The sequence below is a fragment of the Ursus maritimus genome, unplaced genomic scaffold (genome assembly GCF_017311325.1).
Source record: "Ursus maritimus isolate PB19 unplaced genomic scaffold, ASM1731132v1 scaffold_6, whole genome shotgun sequence".
Taxonomy (NCBI): Eukaryota; Metazoa; Chordata; class Mammalia; order Carnivora; family Ursidae; genus Ursus; species Ursus maritimus.
Window position 1 is genome coordinate 69,461,874 of NW_024426774.1, and position 18,430 is coordinate 69,480,303.

At 38.0% G+C, this 18,430-nt stretch overlaps 1 long non-coding RNA gene across 1 annotated transcript in view; it reads left to right on the top strand.

Annotated features, from left to right (window-relative positions):
* Positions 1-17,906, top strand: part of LOC103671245 — an 80,608-nt gene extending 62,702 nt beyond the window's left edge. Inside the window, exon 3 of the long non-coding RNA XR_570789.2 lies at positions 17,799-17,906. This is a non-coding gene — a long non-coding RNA (uncharacterized LOC103671245). The remainder of the gene's footprint in view (positions 1-17,798) is intronic.
* Positions 17,907-18,430: the final 524 nt, after the last annotated feature.

An 18,430-nucleotide genomic window follows, 5' to 3' on the forward strand; every position in this document is an offset into this window, starting at 1 on the left:
AACTGGAAAGTTAGAACCAACCAGTCCCCCAAGTATCAGGAAGGAGGCACCCAGGTGGTTTCTTCACTTCCTTAGTTTTGTCCCCTTGCACGCCTGGGCAGGAAACAAAGCAGTGGAAAAAAGGGCTGCTTTTGAGGTGTATTCAAATGGGGACCATGATGGCAGTTTGGAGGTGGGACATGTTATTTCTAGCTTAGGCTGTTGAGACTTTGCCAAATGATTTCTTTTTCTTCCTGTATCTCCCATGAACACAGGATAGATTGATCCCTTTCTCAGACCATCCCACATCATTTCTTTCCATTCTTGAGTTCTATTTGGAGCTCTAAATCTTTGTTCCACCTGGGTAGCTGGGATGATGTAGGGCGGTCTGGAAGAGGGTCTGGCCCTTTCACCATAGTTCATTTCATTTTTATGCTTCCTTTCTATCTGGCTTTTCTTAATAGCTTTGAGATGAATTTCCTTTCAGCCTTGCTCTGGCCTTGTGAAAGCAAAGAGTTGAGTTATTACGCACGATAGGAGCGTTTATTTATCTGGCTTTCATCAAGATAAATAACAAATTTATATAAAATCTTAGCACATCAAAAAAATCCTAATATAGAAAAAAGAAGCGTGGTTTACTTAATGGTTTTGCAAAACTTTGCCATAAAATCTCAACATGGCAAATTAATTTGCTAAATAGTATCTTAACCTGAAGTCACTTATAGCACTATGGGGCAGAAGGAAGAGGTGGATTTTAAGAAAGTCTCACCATGGAGCTTTAAAAAAAAAAAAAATCACCACATCAGCGACATCATACATAAAAAGCAGGGATGATGGATTTGCCATCAATAAACTTAATAGCAGCCAGAGCACCATTTGCTAGAAATTCACTTTGAGTCTGAATTATTTTAAATAAGGCATCACACATAAGGGTTAAGAAAGAAAAAATTCCCAGCTCAGTTTCCATTAATTTCCCAGCCGGTGACTTTGAAATAGTGTAGAATTTACAGGTCAGCAGCAAAAACTCACTCAACCAGGGAGAAAATGGGCCATTTCTCTTTGGTGTCCAACTAAAGACCCCACTTAGGAGCTAATTTCTGATTCTTGAAAAGTCTTTTAACTATATCATTTCTTGATTTTAACTGGCCTGAAGCAGCTCCCCATGATACAGGGAAATGTGAGTGGATTGAGTTTTCCCTGCATTACAAAGAGCATTATCTAGGCCCCCAAGTGACAACCCACCCAGATTAGTGTTAGAGACTATGTCACGCCAACTGAGAGGAAAACACAAGACACAAACGTTGGCTTTTGTCATTGGCAAGTTAGAAATGCTGCGCAATTCGAAGAGAGAAGTGTGTCTGTCTGAGTTTTGCAGACCATTAGAGGAGTTTGCCTTTGTGTTCTGCCTTCCTCCTTAGAACAGGGCCTGCCTATCACTGGGGCTGGGATTCAGGACCGTCATTTGGCTGGTTCTCACACTCTCGAAGGGCTTCCAGTTCAGACATTTGATGTTATCATCAAAGGAGGCCATCCATCCAGTCCCAGAGATGCACTGTGACTAAAAAGAGGAGGACATCCATGTAAAAAAACTTTCATGCCATCCTGTGATGCACTATACGTTAACAACTCAAATATTATTATGCAAATAACACAAAATGCAAATACATCCCTCTACATTTAATGTAAATGACATTTAAAACACACGATTTTTTTGCAACCATGTATCTCTTATTCTGTCATTCTATATTATATAATACCGAAAGCCTCAAAAATAAAAAATAGAAGAACAAAAGAGAGAGAAAATGGTCTGAGCTTCTCTCATTTTCTTTTTTTAATAATAATTTTTTATTATATTATGTTAGTCACCATACAGTACATTCCTAGTTTTTGATGTAAAGTTCCATGATTCATTACTTGCGTATAAAACCCAGTGCACCATGCAAAACGTGCCCTCCTTAATACCCATCACCGAGAGACCCTGTCTAGAAGGCTCTGTTTTACCTTGTTAATGACAAAATGCTATCCATTTGACTCAGTTTAATTTGTTTCTATCATTAACCAGTCCTTAAGATTTTAAGTTGCAGAGATGATAAAAGCAATCTATAAATAAAAATAAGTTGCTGGGGCGCCTGGGTGGCTCAGTCTGCCTTCGGCTCAGGGCGTGATCCCAGAGTCCTGGGATTGAGCCCTGCATCAGGCTCCCTGCTCCGCTGGGAGCCTGCTTCTCCCTCTCCCACTCCCCCTGCTTATGTTCCCTGTCCTGCTGGCTGTCTCTCTCTCTGTCAAATAAATAAATAAAATCTTTTTAAAAAGTAGTTACTATTCAGTAAGCACTAACTATATGCTGGCCACTGTACTACACCTTTCCTGTTACTTTCTTTAACCCACGACAATATTCACGTAAAGATTATTCAAGTTAAGATTATTATCCCCATTTTACCTATATATAAACTGAATTGACATGTGCCTAAAATCACCCAGATAATTAAAAGAACTGGGGGGCACCTGGGTGGCTCAGTCAGTTAAGTGTCTGCCTTCGGCTCAGGTCATGATCCTGGAGTCCCGGGATACAAACCCCTGTCAGGCTCCCTGCTCAGCGGGGAGTCTGCTTCTGCATCTCCCTCTGCTCTTCCTGCTCCTTCCCCTGCTGATGCTCGCACTCTGTCTCTGTGTCTCTCTCTCAAATAAATAAATATAATATTTTTTAAAAAAAAAAGAAGAACTGGGATTTGAACCCAGATCTGTTTGTCTCCAAAGGCCATGTTCTTAGCCACTACTCAAAGATCATTTAAACAGTAGTTACTAATTCTATAGAAAAAGTAAAATACACAACTGACACAGCATTCCAGAGAACATCTCCCTGTGTCAGTACTAGACGAATACTGTCAAATTCTACTCTTGGCCTCCTTTTTCTAGACCTCATGTTGACCAGCTCCCATCTATCAGCTCTGTCTTCCTTTGGACTGGTAACTATCACACAGCTAAATAGGCTTCAGCTTTAAATTTTTGTGTTCTCCTGAGGTTAGACCTTGACTGGGATTTGGATAGTTCAGAAACTCCTCAGCAACCATTCACAGATCACTAGTATAGTGATAACCTTATTTGCAGAGGACAATGTTATACTTAAGCCTTGGACTACCTTGCTTTTTCTCCATGTACCCAATAATGTGCCTTCAGGGAAAGAACTACCAATGCTCAAATATTTCACTAGCCTAGTTACAGTTCACGTCTTATTTTTAACAAATAATTGTAGCACTTTAATAGGTAAGATAGGTACGTGGAATAACACTTGAAAAGTAAGTCTTCCTGCCTACCTACTCATTCCTGCCCTAGTTCTCTACCTGATAGTAACCACTGGCTTTAAGAGGTATTCCATGAAAGCATAAGTATTAAATGAATCCATTGAAATGTCAGTGTCCCGCTCTGAACATTGCATTTTTAATAATAGGTCTTTAGGGACTTTTCATATCTGTACAGAGCTGTTCTCTATTTTTTGTGGCTGCATAGTATTCCATTGATGGATGTACTATTATGTATTTAACCAGTCCCTTTTTGATAGACATTTAGGTTGTTTCCAGCGTTATGCTATTAGAAACAATGCTACAGTGAATGCCTTTCTGCATGTAACAATTTACATATGTAGACATATCTATAAAATTAATATCTAGAAATGAAGCTATTGTGTCAAATTTAATCTGCCTTTTCCAGAAGTTCTGCCAATTTACACTTGCACCAACAGTTGCCTGCTTCTTGGTATCTTCACCTATAACTTTAAGTTATAGTGTGTTGCAAACTTTTGGATCTTTGCCAATCTGTCAGTTTTAATTTGCATTTCTCTTATTATAGGGGTGATTTGGCAACTTTTCATATGTTCACAAGTCATCTGTATTTCTTTTTTTGATAAAGCGCCTATTAATATCCTTTGCCAATTTTTCTATTAGGTTGTTGATATTTTTTCTTATTAATACGTAAGGACTCTTTATATTAAGGATATAAACCCTATGGGATATGTGTTATTAATAGTTTTTTTTTTCTCAATGTGTTGCTTGTCTTTTAGCTTTATTATTTCTTGGCAAGCAGAATTTTCTTATTTTTATTCATTCAAATTTATCAATCTTTTGTATCAAACTTAAAAACCTCTTCCCACATTGATGTTGTATAGGAGTTCTTGCATATGTTTATGACTTCCTTATTTATATTTAAATATTTTATCTGTCTGGACTATATTAATTAGATACAAGAAGAAAGGAAGTGATCCAATTTGCTTTTAATGATCTAGTGACCATCAAGTGGCTCAAAAACCATTTTGAATTTCTTTTTTTTTTTAAGAAAATGCTTTAGAAGCACACTAAGAAACCTGAAATTGGTGTTACCTTCATCCTCAGATTCCTTGTAAAACCCGTCCCAAACACTACATGGAAAGCAACATCATTACCCCTTAAGAAATAAGCTACTATAAGTAGAATGTGTTTGAATGTGAAGGAAGGTGATTGGAATTAGTTCAAATCTGGGCAGACAAATTTTGGGAGGCCTAAGGCTTATAAATCTGTAGAGAAGGTAGAGGAAGAAGTGTTCTTCAAGAGAAATAATATAAAATTACAAATACAAAATTGGATATAAATCTGAATACTTATTTAGAATGTAAAGAGACATTACATAACAAATTTAAAAATGGAAAAGTGAATACTTTCTACAAATATTAGAAAATACAGAAAAATAACATAATGAAATAATCTAATAGTATTTTTATTAATTTCTGACACTCCTCCATAATGTTTTGGTTGCACATTTTTTGATTGCCTCTTCATATGGCAAAGGTATTATAATATTACTTTCCATAGAGGAACTAGAAAGAATTCAGTTCTTCCTCTAGCATGGTTGATCAAAATTTATTTTTTATTAATGATAGTTTAGAAATTTTCCTTCAGATTAAATGTGATATTGGTATTATCATATAATTTTGTAGGACTGTTGTCAAATTTGAGGAAATCTCTATTAAATTTCTTTCATATACAAACCATAAAATTTCAGGTCATTTCAAAGTTTCTTATTCAATGACTAATCTTAAATTATCTTTAAATTGATGATATCCATTGACCAGTTTGTCATCAATGCCCTCATTGTAAAGTTTGCATGCGTTTTATATAATTATTTGTTATCTAGTATTTTCTGCCAAATCGCAAAGTCATATAAATTTTTGCCAGTATGTTCATATGATTTTTTCATTTTCATTAGTTGGATTGTCAAACAATACAGGAGTTTATTTATCACTACTATTCAAAATGCATCTCTTCCATTTAGTTAATTAACTGCAAATTTGGGGGGGTCAAATGCACTTTTTGTTGTCTTTGCTTGTCTGCATTGCTTTCGTTCCATTGATTTTTATATGAAATTTTTTTTTTAAGATTTTTACTTATTTATTGGACAGAGAGAGACACACTGAGAGAGCGAACACCAGCAGGGGAAGTGGGAGAAGGAGAAGCAGGCTTCCTGCTNNNNGAGCAGGGAGCCTGATGCGGGGCTTGATCCCAGAACCCTGGGATCATGACCTGAGCTGAAGGCAGACACTTAACGACTGAGCCACCCAGGTGCCTCCATATATGAAATTTTCTTGATCAAAGAGGAAAACCAGGGTGCCTGGGTGGCTCAGTTGGTTAAGCATCTGCCTTCTGCTCAGGTCATGATCCTGGGGTCCTGGGATCGAGTCCCACATCAGGCCCCTTGCTCAGCAGCTCCTGCTTCTCCCTCTCCTTCTGCCCCTCTCCCAACTTACGCTCTCTCTGTCAAATAAATAAATAAAATATTTTTTAAAAAATAAGAGGAAAACCAATAAGTCACAGCTAACACTGTACTCTGAGGAAACTATATAGCCTGAGTACCAAAAATACATTTATTTGCAATGAATTTTTTTTTAAGAAAGTAGTGAAAGAATGAGGAAACCAAAAGAAAGTAATGGGAGATAATAAAGACAAGGTTGGGATTATTGAAATGTATAAAAGGTTATGGAACTTCCATTAAATCCTCAAAGTTTAATATTTCAAAAGGACCAATAAAATGGGTAAATCTCTCTCAAACCTAATAAAGGCGCAAACATAAAAAAGAGAACCACAAGACTGGGAATAAGAGAGAAGATATTATGAGAAAATATGATGAGTGAATATTAAATTGAACTCTATAGCTATGCTTTGAGAATATAGAGGAAATGAATGTTTTCTTATTAAAACATAACACTACATTAAAATTGAAGTTTCAGCTCATGCTGCAAAGTACATCAGACTCTGTATCACTATATCCCAAAGGAAGGACTAAAGCACATGCAGAATTTATAAAGTCAAAAAGCAATAATTTATTACATAATTTTTAAAGCTCTCACCCACTTTGAAGTCACAAAAGGGTCAAGAGTTGGAAATTAAAGAGAAATTTGTCAGGAGTCTTTTCTTTGGAAATAGCCGAGCTGTGATTCCTACTCTCCTCCACCAGAGAGGAGGGGAATGTTACCTCCTGACCCCAAGTCTATTCCAGAAGATTTCAATTGGACAACCCAGAAAGCTTGATTTGTATTGTTGGGAGGGAATAGGGGAGGGAGAGAAGAGCACAGTTGTTTGGGGTCTTAGTCCCATCTAAGAAATCTCTTGAGCAAGAGACTGGCTATTCCAGTGGCTCGAACATAGGCAGCTAGCTGTTTTGGGACTGATCTGTCCTGCAGTGCTTGGACTTTCTTCCCTTAGACCAGACATAAGCCTTGAGGGAGAGAAATCAGCCTTTTTGATTCTTGCCAAGAGCGCAGTGTGAGAGAGCTATGAGAATCCAACAGAAAGAGTTTATACAGTGGTAATAGGGAAAGTAGAGATCCAGGGCAGAGAGGATACATAGAATTCATTGCCCACATCACTAGATTTCCTATCAGAAGGACCCAGCTGGAAAAATCTGAAAAAATTATACAAGTGGCCATGAGAGAAAAGAAGAAGAAGAAGAAAAAAAAAAAACAGGCCTAGGAAATGTGAAGCCAGCTTATAACAGTATCTGTCAAAAATGAACTTTCTACCCATCTTTTCTCTCCTTCCTCTGGGAACATTTCAGCTCTAAAGGGATTAGAAATAGCAACTAATAATTGAGTAGAGGTGAGTAAGAGAGAGAAAAGATTTCTCCCCGGTGATGATGGTGGTGGTAGTGTCATTCTTTAATCTCTCTGATTCCCTATTTAAAAAGAGACAGAGCAATAGTTGGCAGAATGAAACACCCGTGCGTGGATAACACTTATAGTGAAACTAATTGACAGGATATCCACACAAGTCCCAAAATACAAGGAGCTGAGGACAAACTGTCAGGAGCCACAGACCCGCATGGTATCACAGACCTTGCATAGGAGAAAGCAGAGGGAAGCAACATAGCATCAGATAGATATGCAAACAGAAGACCCCAGAATGGCTTACAGGTATTTACTGGAAAGGATGGAAGGACAGTGAAGGAGGAGCAGGTAAAACTGTGAGGAGTTTGACCCAACTGAATAGCAGGTGAACGCTAGGGGTCCCTTGCAAGGCTGAAGCCCTCTGCCCCTGTGCACTGCCCAGTCCAGCCTCCTAGGGCTCCCTTGCAGGATAAGGCCTCACAATGACAAAGAACCACTGGGACTACTCAGGGTTTGGTCATCTAAGCAAAGACCGAAAGTGATGTGTAAGGTTAAGGAAATTAGATTAGCATCAAACCTTTCAACGGCAACACCATATAACAGAGGATATGGAAGTAAAATAATTAAGATACGCAAAAGAAGAACATGTGAGCCAAGGATCTTATATCCAGAAACATTGACTTTCAAGTATAAAGGGCACAGATCAACGATCATCAAAATGCAGTAATTCAGAGAATATTGTACCCATGAGCCCTTCCTGAGGAATCTACTAGAGAATGAACTTCAAACAATCAAAAGCATTAGGGAGACATTGACATAAGGACTATTGGTGAACATTAAATATAGAATATATAATTATCTTGTTTCTCAGAGTCCATAGTCTCTCATGCTTCATTCCCCCTTCTGATTACCCCCCCTTTCTTTATCCCTTTCTTCTCCTACTGATCTTCCTAGTTCTTATGTTCCATAGATGAGAGAAACCATATGATAATTAAACTGAGGCCTTCAGAGGGGAGGGGGGCAGGGGAATGGGATAGACTGGTGATGGGTAGTAAGGAGGGCACGTATTGCATGGTGCACTGGGTGTTATACGCAACTAATGAATCATCGAACTTTACATCAAAAACCAGGGATGTACTGTATGGTGACTAACATAATATAATAAAAAACATATTATTATAATAAAAAAATAAAAATAATAAAAAATACAGTATCCTAAGTAAGAGGTATTATGTTACGGACTTAGTTGTGAAATTCTCCTTGGATACCTTCAAGAAAAGAAGCAAAATGATGGATCAAACAAGTGTGTGACCACTGGGTGTAATTTTACTCTGTAGAATTCTTAATGATGAAAATCTCATGAACAAATACCAATTTCCAAAAAAAAAAAAAAAAGAATATATAATTAACTGTAGAACCAAAACTAAATGAGTATTAAAAGGAAGAGAGTCTGTCTAGTATGTAATGTTTATGTGCTCAGGCAATATAGATATAATACAATTATTTAAAAAATGAGGGGGTATAAGGAGAGCATAATGCAAAAAACAATTCTAATTATTCTCAGTAAATAGTATTGTTTTACTGAGACTATCGTATATTGATATGTAGAATTAAGTACATGAGTAATCATGGCATATTCTGACTCTATCATACCCTTTTTCCTTGAGAACCAGATTCATAGTGCAGAAGAAAGGACATACAATTGTAATATAGAAGAAGCTAAGTAAAAACTTGTGGACCTGAATTCAAATTAGAAATATCACTATAAACTCATGAGATAGTTTACCTTTGAAAATATAAATATAGATATAGACATATATACTACCTAGATTTGTCCACTAAAAAAGCCTAGAAACAGTAACCAACCCAATAGCAATGAGCTAAACAAGTACCCAAAATGTGGTCTTAAAATACCATCTCTCACTAAAAGAAATCTGTGTTTCTTAGAGAAATGGCCAATTCCAAGTCTGTCACAAGAAATGTACCAAAAAAGCCTAGAATGTCCTGTAATACTAAGCAAGGAATAGTCTGAATGTGTCAAAAGAACCCAGAAGCCAACTAGAAGAGGCTCATACTAACCAAAGATAGGAAAATCTGAGCTTCAGAAACGTAATAATTGTAATTTATTGAAACCTATCAAATATGTTTAAATCCATGAATTCATAATATTTTATTTTTTTTATTTTTTTTAAAGATTTTATTTATTTGTTTGACAGAGAGAGAGACAGCCGGAGAGAGAGGGAACACAAGCAGGGGGCGTGGGAGAGGAAGAAGCAGGCTCCCAGCGGAGAAGCCTGATGTGGGGCTCGATCCCAGGACTCTGGGATCACGCCCTGAGCTGAAGGCAGACGCTTAACGACTGAGCCACCCAGGCGCCCCCATAATATTTTTAAAAACGAATTGATCGAACCAGACACAAAGGCCACACCTCCTATGATTTCATTTATATGAAATATCTAGAATAGGTAAATCTGTACAGACAGAGAGCAAATTAGTAGTTGCCAGGAGCTGGGGGACGGGAGGAAAAGGGAGTGAGTACTTAATGAGTAGGGGGTTTATTTTTGGAGTGATGAAGATGTTCTGGAACTAGATGGGGTGATGGTTGCACAACACTGCGAATGTACTAAATATCACTAATGGTAAATTTTATGTTAAGTACATCTTACCGCAGCTTTTAAAACCTAGAGGGCTGCCTGGACAGCTCAGTCAGTTAAGCGTCCAACTCTCCATTTCAGCTCAGGTCATGATCTCAGGGTTGTGAGATGGAGCCCTGCGTCAGGCTCTGTGCTGGGCAAGTTTCTCTCTCTCCCTTTCTTTCTGTCCCTCTCCCTGCCCCTTTCTCCCTCTCCCTCTCAAAACAAAACAAAACACTGGGAAAAAACTCTAACTGATCACCTTCAGAGAACTAGGGGACAGTAATTTATTATCCTAAAAGCTGGTAAATAAAAGAGAAAGAATCTTTCTTATATTAATGTTTCCACAATTAATCAAAAACTAGATTACAGAAAAGGAGGGAGGGAGGGAAAGAAGGAAGGAAGGAAAGAGTAAAGGGAGGGAGGAAAGGAGGGGAGAAGAGACAGAATATTATCTCAGTTTGCAAGTGATATAACTGTGTTCCTAGAAAACTCAAGTGAAAAAAAACCTGTAGAATTAATAAGAGAATTTGGTAAGGTGACTGAACACTGTATATATACATACGACCACATACAACACGCACAAACAGAAAAACAATAGGTTTTTCAACAATGGGGGGAAATTTTCATTCACAACCATGACAAAACTTACAAAATATTTGGGATAAAATTTTACAAGATGCAGGACCTATAGAAGGGAAACTAGAAACTCTTAATAAAGAGTACATGAAATGAGACCTGACTGTACAGAAAAGTTGATCACGTTCCTAAAGGGGAAGACTTAATTCACAAAACCATATGCCTCCCACAATTAATGCATAAAGTTAATACAGTTCTAATTAGAATCCCAATAGAGAGGTTTTATTTTTGTTTGGAAGCTCAATAAAATTATTTTAAAGAAGTCTACGGAAGAATAATTTCCAGGAATAGATAAGCAAATTATTTTGTGAAGGAATAGTAAAAGGTTACATGTTCTACACAAAGGTGGTTTGACCTAATGGCTAAGAACAAGTGCCTTGGTTCAAACCCAGGCTCTGCTACTTGCTGCTGGTACGGGGCAGAGCATGTCTATTTACCTCTCTGCCATTAATTTTATTATCAGTAAAATGAGAATATTAATAGTACCTATCTCATAGGGTTTTGGTGAAGATTAAATCTAAATTGCTTAGAATAGAATATAGTAAACACTATAATTGTGCTCTGTTATTATATTACCATTATGATAAAGTCAGTGTATCAAAAGAGTGTCATAAAGGCCCAGAAGTAGGCAAATAGATACTGGAACAGATTAGAGAATCGGAAATAGAGTCCAGCACACATGGGAACTTAATGTACCACAAAGGTGGAATTTCAGCTTAGCAGAGAAAAATAATTTATTTACAGAAGTGGCACAATGGGCTAGCCATCTGGAAGAAATGCATGTCATATACAAAAATATATTCCAGATGGATTCCAGATTTAAATGTAACAACAAAAAAATAAAACTTCTAGAAAATTTTAGGAGAATAATCCACCTTGGGTTGAGAGAGGCGTTCTTAAATAGAACAGAAAATTCCAATGCAATAAATGAAAAGGCAGACATATTAGACAACATTCAATTTAACACTTTTGTATGGCAAAAAGCATAAATATAAATAAAATAAGACAAATTATAGTCGGGAAATATTTGCAACATTGGTTTATCAAATTCATTTATTTAACAAATATTTCTTTGAACATCTTTTATAGGATGGGTGTAACCAGAGGCAGTGCTGAATAAAACATTCAGCAAATGCCACAAGTCAGGGTTTGATTTATTATTTTGTCATTTGTCTGAGTACCTGTATTCATGGCGCTTACCTTCCAGTGAGAGATAGGACATATGACTGATAACATACAGAAAGTTCTCAAAAATGAGAGAGAATATAGTGTTAAGAACGGTAAGAAAATATAAATTGACAACTCAGAGAATTCCAAATAACCATAACGTAAAATTATATTTGTTGCTTTCATATGAAGGAAACCCTGCTTATTTCTTTCCAACTTTGTGTTCAGTGACCTCATGCTGGTAGTTTAAACTCAGCCATGATGAGAATGTTTACACCACGGACATCAGCAAAGGCTACAAGTCGGGATTTGAATTATTATTTTGTTATTTGTCTAAACTTAGGAAAGTGATGGAAAAAAAGGTCAAAAATGCAGACGAAACTTAAAAGTGTGGTGTATGTGTGGTCACTACATTATGAATAGCGCAAAACATTAAGGCAATATCCTTCCAGCATTAGAATACCATTCTCCAGTTCTGCAGAGAAGTCACTTACCTCCTTGGCAAATGAGTGAGCTTTTGACACAATGTAGTGCTAAGGCTGAAAGAGATTTCAGTTTAGTGAATATAATTTATATGAGGATGAAAAACAGGTTAGTAGTAGATCACATTTCAGATAGAACAGCAATCCATTTATTGGGAAAAGAGGGAATTGAAACGGAACTCCGTTTGTCAAACCATGGTTGAACTTCTCGTTCCCCAACAATTAACCAAAACATTCTGTAAGATTCAGTTGGCTGTATGGAACTTGTAATACAGTACTGTATATTTCATTATTTGTAAATTGTATGTCTTTAATATCAGTAACATTTATAACAAACTTAGGTGCATATGTGTACACACTGTGTGTGTGTGTGTGTGTGTAGAGCCAGTGAAGCCTTTATCAGCACACCGTTGCTTCCACCTACACCCCTTTAACCAGAATTTATTCACATGGCCAAGGAATGCTTGTTCTATTCTAGGCAACCTTGTGACCAGCTAAAAATTCTATTCCTATGGCAAAGGATAGGCTGGATTTAGGGGAAGAACTAGCAGTTTCTGACACAGCATTATCATTTTCATTTTATGTGGGAGGAAACTGAGACTCAGAGAGCTTAAGTTAACTTGCCTGAGGTCACTCATCTAGTAAAGAGATGAGCTGAGATTTGCACTCGTGTTTGTTTGGCTTCAAAGGTTTTTTTTCTCCATACCATTCTCTACCTCCAGAAATATACTGAGTTGGAGGGAATGGTGGAATTTGCAAGTGAAAGATCTTTCCCCATAGGTATGTGCTTATAAGATGACTAATGGAGGAAAGGGTTTCTATCACAGAGAAAGAAGGCGCTGAGTGGCTAGGGTTAGGAAGTCAGTGGGAAAAATGTGTGCTTTCTGCAAAGTTCATTAGCCTGCGGGGAGATTAAATCCATGGGTTTATTCAGGAAGATAGGGAACTATGTACCTATCACCTTTTTTTTCAGACACAGTCCACATGATTTTTTTTTTAATTACTTCAGAAATAAACATTGCTATAGACACACGGGAGAGATAGAAGGTGGCCAGGGAGGGGAGAGAGGACTTGGATGGTGGGAATAATGCATCTTAGCAAATTCCCTTGCCTCGATTGGCAGTAAAGCCCTCATCCTAATGTATTTAGCTCTGTGTATAAATCTTATATACTAGATTTTAAACTCCTTGAAGGCAGGGACTGTACCTTGTTAAATGACCTAACATAATTTCTTCACATAGTCAATGAGTAACAAATATTGGTTGAATGAATTATCACATTAGTGAACTGGGATTAAACGTACTCAGTATTTGTTTATACAATATGTGTCTTATTTCTCTTTGAGTATTCCTTGAAAGAAAGAGTTGTGTCTGCCTTTGCAACCTAGGTTATTCAATTATTTATCCAGCAGATATCCATTAAACCTCTTGCCATATGTGAAGAATCATAGAGTGAAAATATTTGCCATTCCTTAGACTAGAAACTCTGTGAGGATGGGGACCATTTGCCTTTCTTCCTCTGCAATTTCGCACAGAGGACTGTATATTCAAAATGCAAAGTTCTTTATAAAAGTGGCTAACATTTACTGGTACTTGCTGGTGTTGGCACCAAGTGATTTACATGTATTATTGTGTTTAATCAGCATAACAACCCTACGAGATGAAAACTATTCCTCCACTTTATAGACGAGGAAACTGAAGCTTAAGGAATGAAGTAGTAAAAGAAATCACACAGCTATGAAGTGTCAGAATCCCTGGGTCCCCAATTCCTTTTTTATTTTTAAGATTTTATTTATTTATTTGACAGAGAGAGTGCACAAGCAGGGGGAGGGGGAAAGGGAGAAGCAGTCTCCCCACTGAGCAGGGAACCTGACTCAGGGGCTCAATCCCAGGACACTGGGATCATGACCTGAGCTGAAGGTAGACGCTTAACCAACTGAGCCACCCAGGTGCCCCCTGGGTCCCCAATTCTTATCCATTATGTTATCCTGACTTCCCCTGGGCTGCTGGCAGGACCGGTTCTCTGGGGAAGCAGCACTGAAAAATGAGGAACCATTAAACAACCTATCCCTACAGCTCACACATGGACCTTGGAGTCCTTCTTCAGTCCCTCCCCTTCTTAGCCAGGACTGACAAACAAGGATGTAGAGATCAAGTTTTTAGACTAGATGCCTTGTAACGGAATTAGTAGTGAACACCATTTCTGACAGGTTCTAGTGTTTCGTTTTGTGGTATGGGTTATAGATTCTCTCACCTGTCTCTGGCTAATTAGAAAACCAAGAGTTGTTTTGTTTGCTGAAATTGGCACCCATATGTTGAAAATGCCTTCAAAGAAACGGTGGTTTTTAATGGTGGCTTTTAAAAATTCCTGCTTTGTCGGGTCCAGGATGGATGACAGAGTGGGCGTATTTACATTCCCTTCCCCCAAACCTCTACTAAAACAAGAGTGAAAATGCACAAAAGAGAATGGAAAGGAGGAGTTGTTCACAGACCAGAGAATTTGATGATTTTCTGGAAAAGAGAAAATGGATAAGAACTTATTTACAGGTAAAATAGAGCAAAGAAAACTGTAACCCCAATGCACATGGAAGATAAAGGCAGAGTTGGATAAGAAATAAGGCGGGTGGGGGAGGGAGGAAGAAAGGAAAGAGGGAAGGAAGAAAGATTAGAAATGTCAGAGGTGGAAGGATGTTGTTAGAAAGTTAAGCTCCATCTGTAAAGCAAACTAAAATGCAGCATGATTTCCAGCATGTGACAAAGAGGAAGAAAAGACAATCCCTTTGACCTTGATGCTTGAACAGTTTTCTTTGAACAATACCGCTCCTTCTCTAAGGGGTCGACAACAATGCTTGGGTATGAGGAGAATATTATTTAAAGAGTCTTGATATTAAAACATTGTCAAAAGGTTTCCAACATTTAGGAATCAGTCCACAGAGAAACCATAGAGGATTGTACAGTTACAGAATAGAATGTAAAGGTTATGAACCTGGACAAGGTGAAAGTAATACTGTAACTGACAGAGGTCGGCAAGAGAGAAGAGGGGGACGGAAGTGCTAATACCCTCATTCGTGATAGAGACTCAAGAGATATTGTCTAAAGTTGATGTTATAAAAACTAGATATTCAAGTGTATTATATAAGTTGTATTATATATATATTTTATTACTGTAATAAAAATGTAACAAAAGTTGGCAGTGGAAGGGAAGTGAAAGGTCATATAAGTGAGTTGAATTCCCCATCTCTTATAGTAAGTAGTGAATTGATAAGATTTAAATTTGATGAATCAAGAAATAAATGATAAATGTCTTATTTTGAATGATCATGACAAACAACAGAAAAACTAAAAATAGAAATGGCTAAAAATGGGTATTTCCTATCTATTCTAGAAAAATACTTCTACATGTGTCCAGGAAGTAGGGACAATGATGTTCAGTGCAGCTCTGTATTGTAATATTAAAGAATTGAAAATATCTGAATGTTCACTACACATAAACAAATTATGGCCCAGTCATATTATACAATAGTTTTTATTTATTTATTTATTTATTTATTTATTTATTTATCAGAGAGAGCGCACAGAGGGAGAGGGAGAAGCAGACTCCCCACTGACCAAGGAGCCTGACTTGATCCCAGGACCCTGAGATCATGACCTGAGCCAAAGGCAGACGCTTAACTGACTGAGCCACCCAGGTGCCCCATACAACAGTTTCAAGGAGTGAAGTACATATAAAATGCACTGACATGGAAAGATATCCAAGGCATGTTTTTTCATTACCTTTTTTTTTAGAGAGGAAGGCTGGGGAGAGGCAGAGGGAGAGAGAGAATCTTAAGCAGGCTCCACACCCAGCACAAAGCCCAAAATGGGGCTCATTCTCACAACCCTGAAATCATGACCAGAGCCAAAATCAAAAGTCGGACACTTAACTGACTGAGCCACCCAAGTGCCCCTATCCAAGACATGTTATTAAGTCAAAAAAAAGCAAGTTGTTGGATTATAAATGTAGGATACCATTTGTGTAAAATAAAAACCAAAACAAGAATCCCTGTGAAAATTCTCAAGCTCTGGGAGGAAACCCACCCCTGTTAACAATGGTGGCTACCTCTGAGGAGGGGAATGTAATTGAGGTGATGGTCAAGAAGGACTCTAGCTTTGTCTGTGTGATTTGACATTTTTGCAAGAAAGTGCTCATATAGGATTTGTGTAGCGTGAAACTTATCATTTTTAAGTGGTTACCACTGAGGCAGACATAGAGCTTTTTCATTTAATACCACCACTCTGTGACATAACAATTTTTTACTGTGTGCATGTATTACTTTAAAATAATAATTTTAAACAGTAACAACAGGAATCCATGCTTTTTGCCCCTTTAGTTACAGGAAACTTCATAGAACAATGTTACTGCAGGCAGTTCTCAAAGCCCAAAGGTTGCCCTCCCACCAGCCCCATAAATGATTGTTATTTATGACCACTTCGTGACATAGATGTGTATAGCTATTTACCATTTCTGCTGGGAGGATGGATGTTCACATTCATATAAGACAAAAACAAATCAAGATTCAACGAGACGGGCTGCTGCGGGCTTGGGGATTAGAAGAGCAAAAATAAAAATAAAACACAAACCCAGCAACATACTCTAGTAAATCACTTCTCCTTTCTGTCTTGTTCTTAAGAAAGAATTTAACAACCTCATCTGGGTTGCAGACATTTTTATGTACTCGCCACTGAGTTTTAAAAAGCATGAACAAAATGTTTGGCTGAATTGGCCTCTAGACTGAAAGCTCAATTGTAATCATGGCGAATCTTTTTGTCCGGGATTCAAGATGGCAGTGTGCGTATGTCACTTTGTCTGTCCAACAATGGCTCTTCTCTGTGTTCTTATCTTTTTGAGCAACCTTTCAGAAAGCTTCAAAATTTTACCAGACCCTGTAGGTTTCACTTCTTAAGACCAAGCGAGATCATTTAAACATTAGGGGGATGAGAGAATACCTCTTTCAATTCTTATTCAAATTCTGACCTTCCAACAGCCTCCTTCCTTCAACATCCCACCATTTTGTTCTTTCTGAACCTCAAGGAGTGGGTTGAGTTTAACCTTCCTCTCCTGCTGCTTGTCTTTTAGGCATGATACACTTGGGAAGAACCTAGAATCTTTCCAAAGCAAGTATCACAGACATTGGTTCAGATGTAATGTTGAGCACTTTGTTTTACCTGTAAAGGAATTAACATTAATGAATTAATTTGCAAACAATATTATTTAATCTTCTCAGTGTCCCTGTAAGGCTGGGTTTTAAAGAAGAAAAAATTGAAGTGAGAAATGTTAGGAACTTTGCCCTAAGAGATACATCACAACAGACTTCTCTCTGTTCTAGGCCCTCAACACAGCTGTCGTGGTCCAGTTAGCTAACTGGAGATCTTTATTAAAATGCCTCCTAGGCCTGCTTTTAGCTTTTAATAAAAGCACGTTTGTGCAGTTTAGTAAACTTCCAGGGACTTTAATGGGGAGATCTCTTAATGAATCCCTTTGAAGTTGCCAACTCCTTCCAGATATATTCACAGTGATACCATGAGTTGCTTTTTAACCTGCTGAAACAAAGCACCCTATCTTTGATGTTGGGCTCTGAATTCTAACCTGCATTTCTACCTGAGGCCGTGCATTTAGGGTGGTGAACTGCCACTTGAAAAGAAGATCCATGTGCATGGTTTCCCCATTATCACCCTCTCTCTATTTAACTCACTTTGTTTTTTGTTTTGTTTTGTTTTGTTTTTGGTCTAGCTGATTTTGGAATCGTCACTCCTGAACTCCTGGGCTTTGTCCTGTGCAAGAGAGAAACATCCGGCCTCCCCACCCAGAACCAAGTAGGTAAAGTAATAAGATAAAGGATAGGGGATCCTGGATGGCTCAGTCTGTTGAGCATCTGACTTCAGCTCAGATCAGGATCGCAAAGCTGTAGGATCGAGTCCTGCATCAGGCTCCCTGTTCAGCAGGTAGCCTGCCTCTCCCTCTGCTGCTCCCTCTGCTTGTACTCTCTCTCTCTCAAATAAATAAAATCTAAACAAACAAACAAACAAAAAGGTAGAGGAAAGAAACATCACAAGATCACTCCTGTCCCACTTTATGTCAGCTGCGGCCCAGGCCCTGACATTACTCCACTCACCCTCATGTTGGAGGTACTTAACCCAAACAGTGAAAGGTTCAAAGCTTAGAGTTTGGTACATCAAACCAAGCCTTCATTTACTCATTCCTTTTCCCATCTACCATCTCCCCCATTGTCCCATGGGGGACAGTCCCAATGCTGCTCCAACAATGATCTAGGCTTGTCCTTCCCCTCTTCTCCCCAAGTTGAAATGTTCTCACTCTCTGCCTCATTTCCATTGGTTCAAGATGTCTGTGCCTTTCACAGTAAG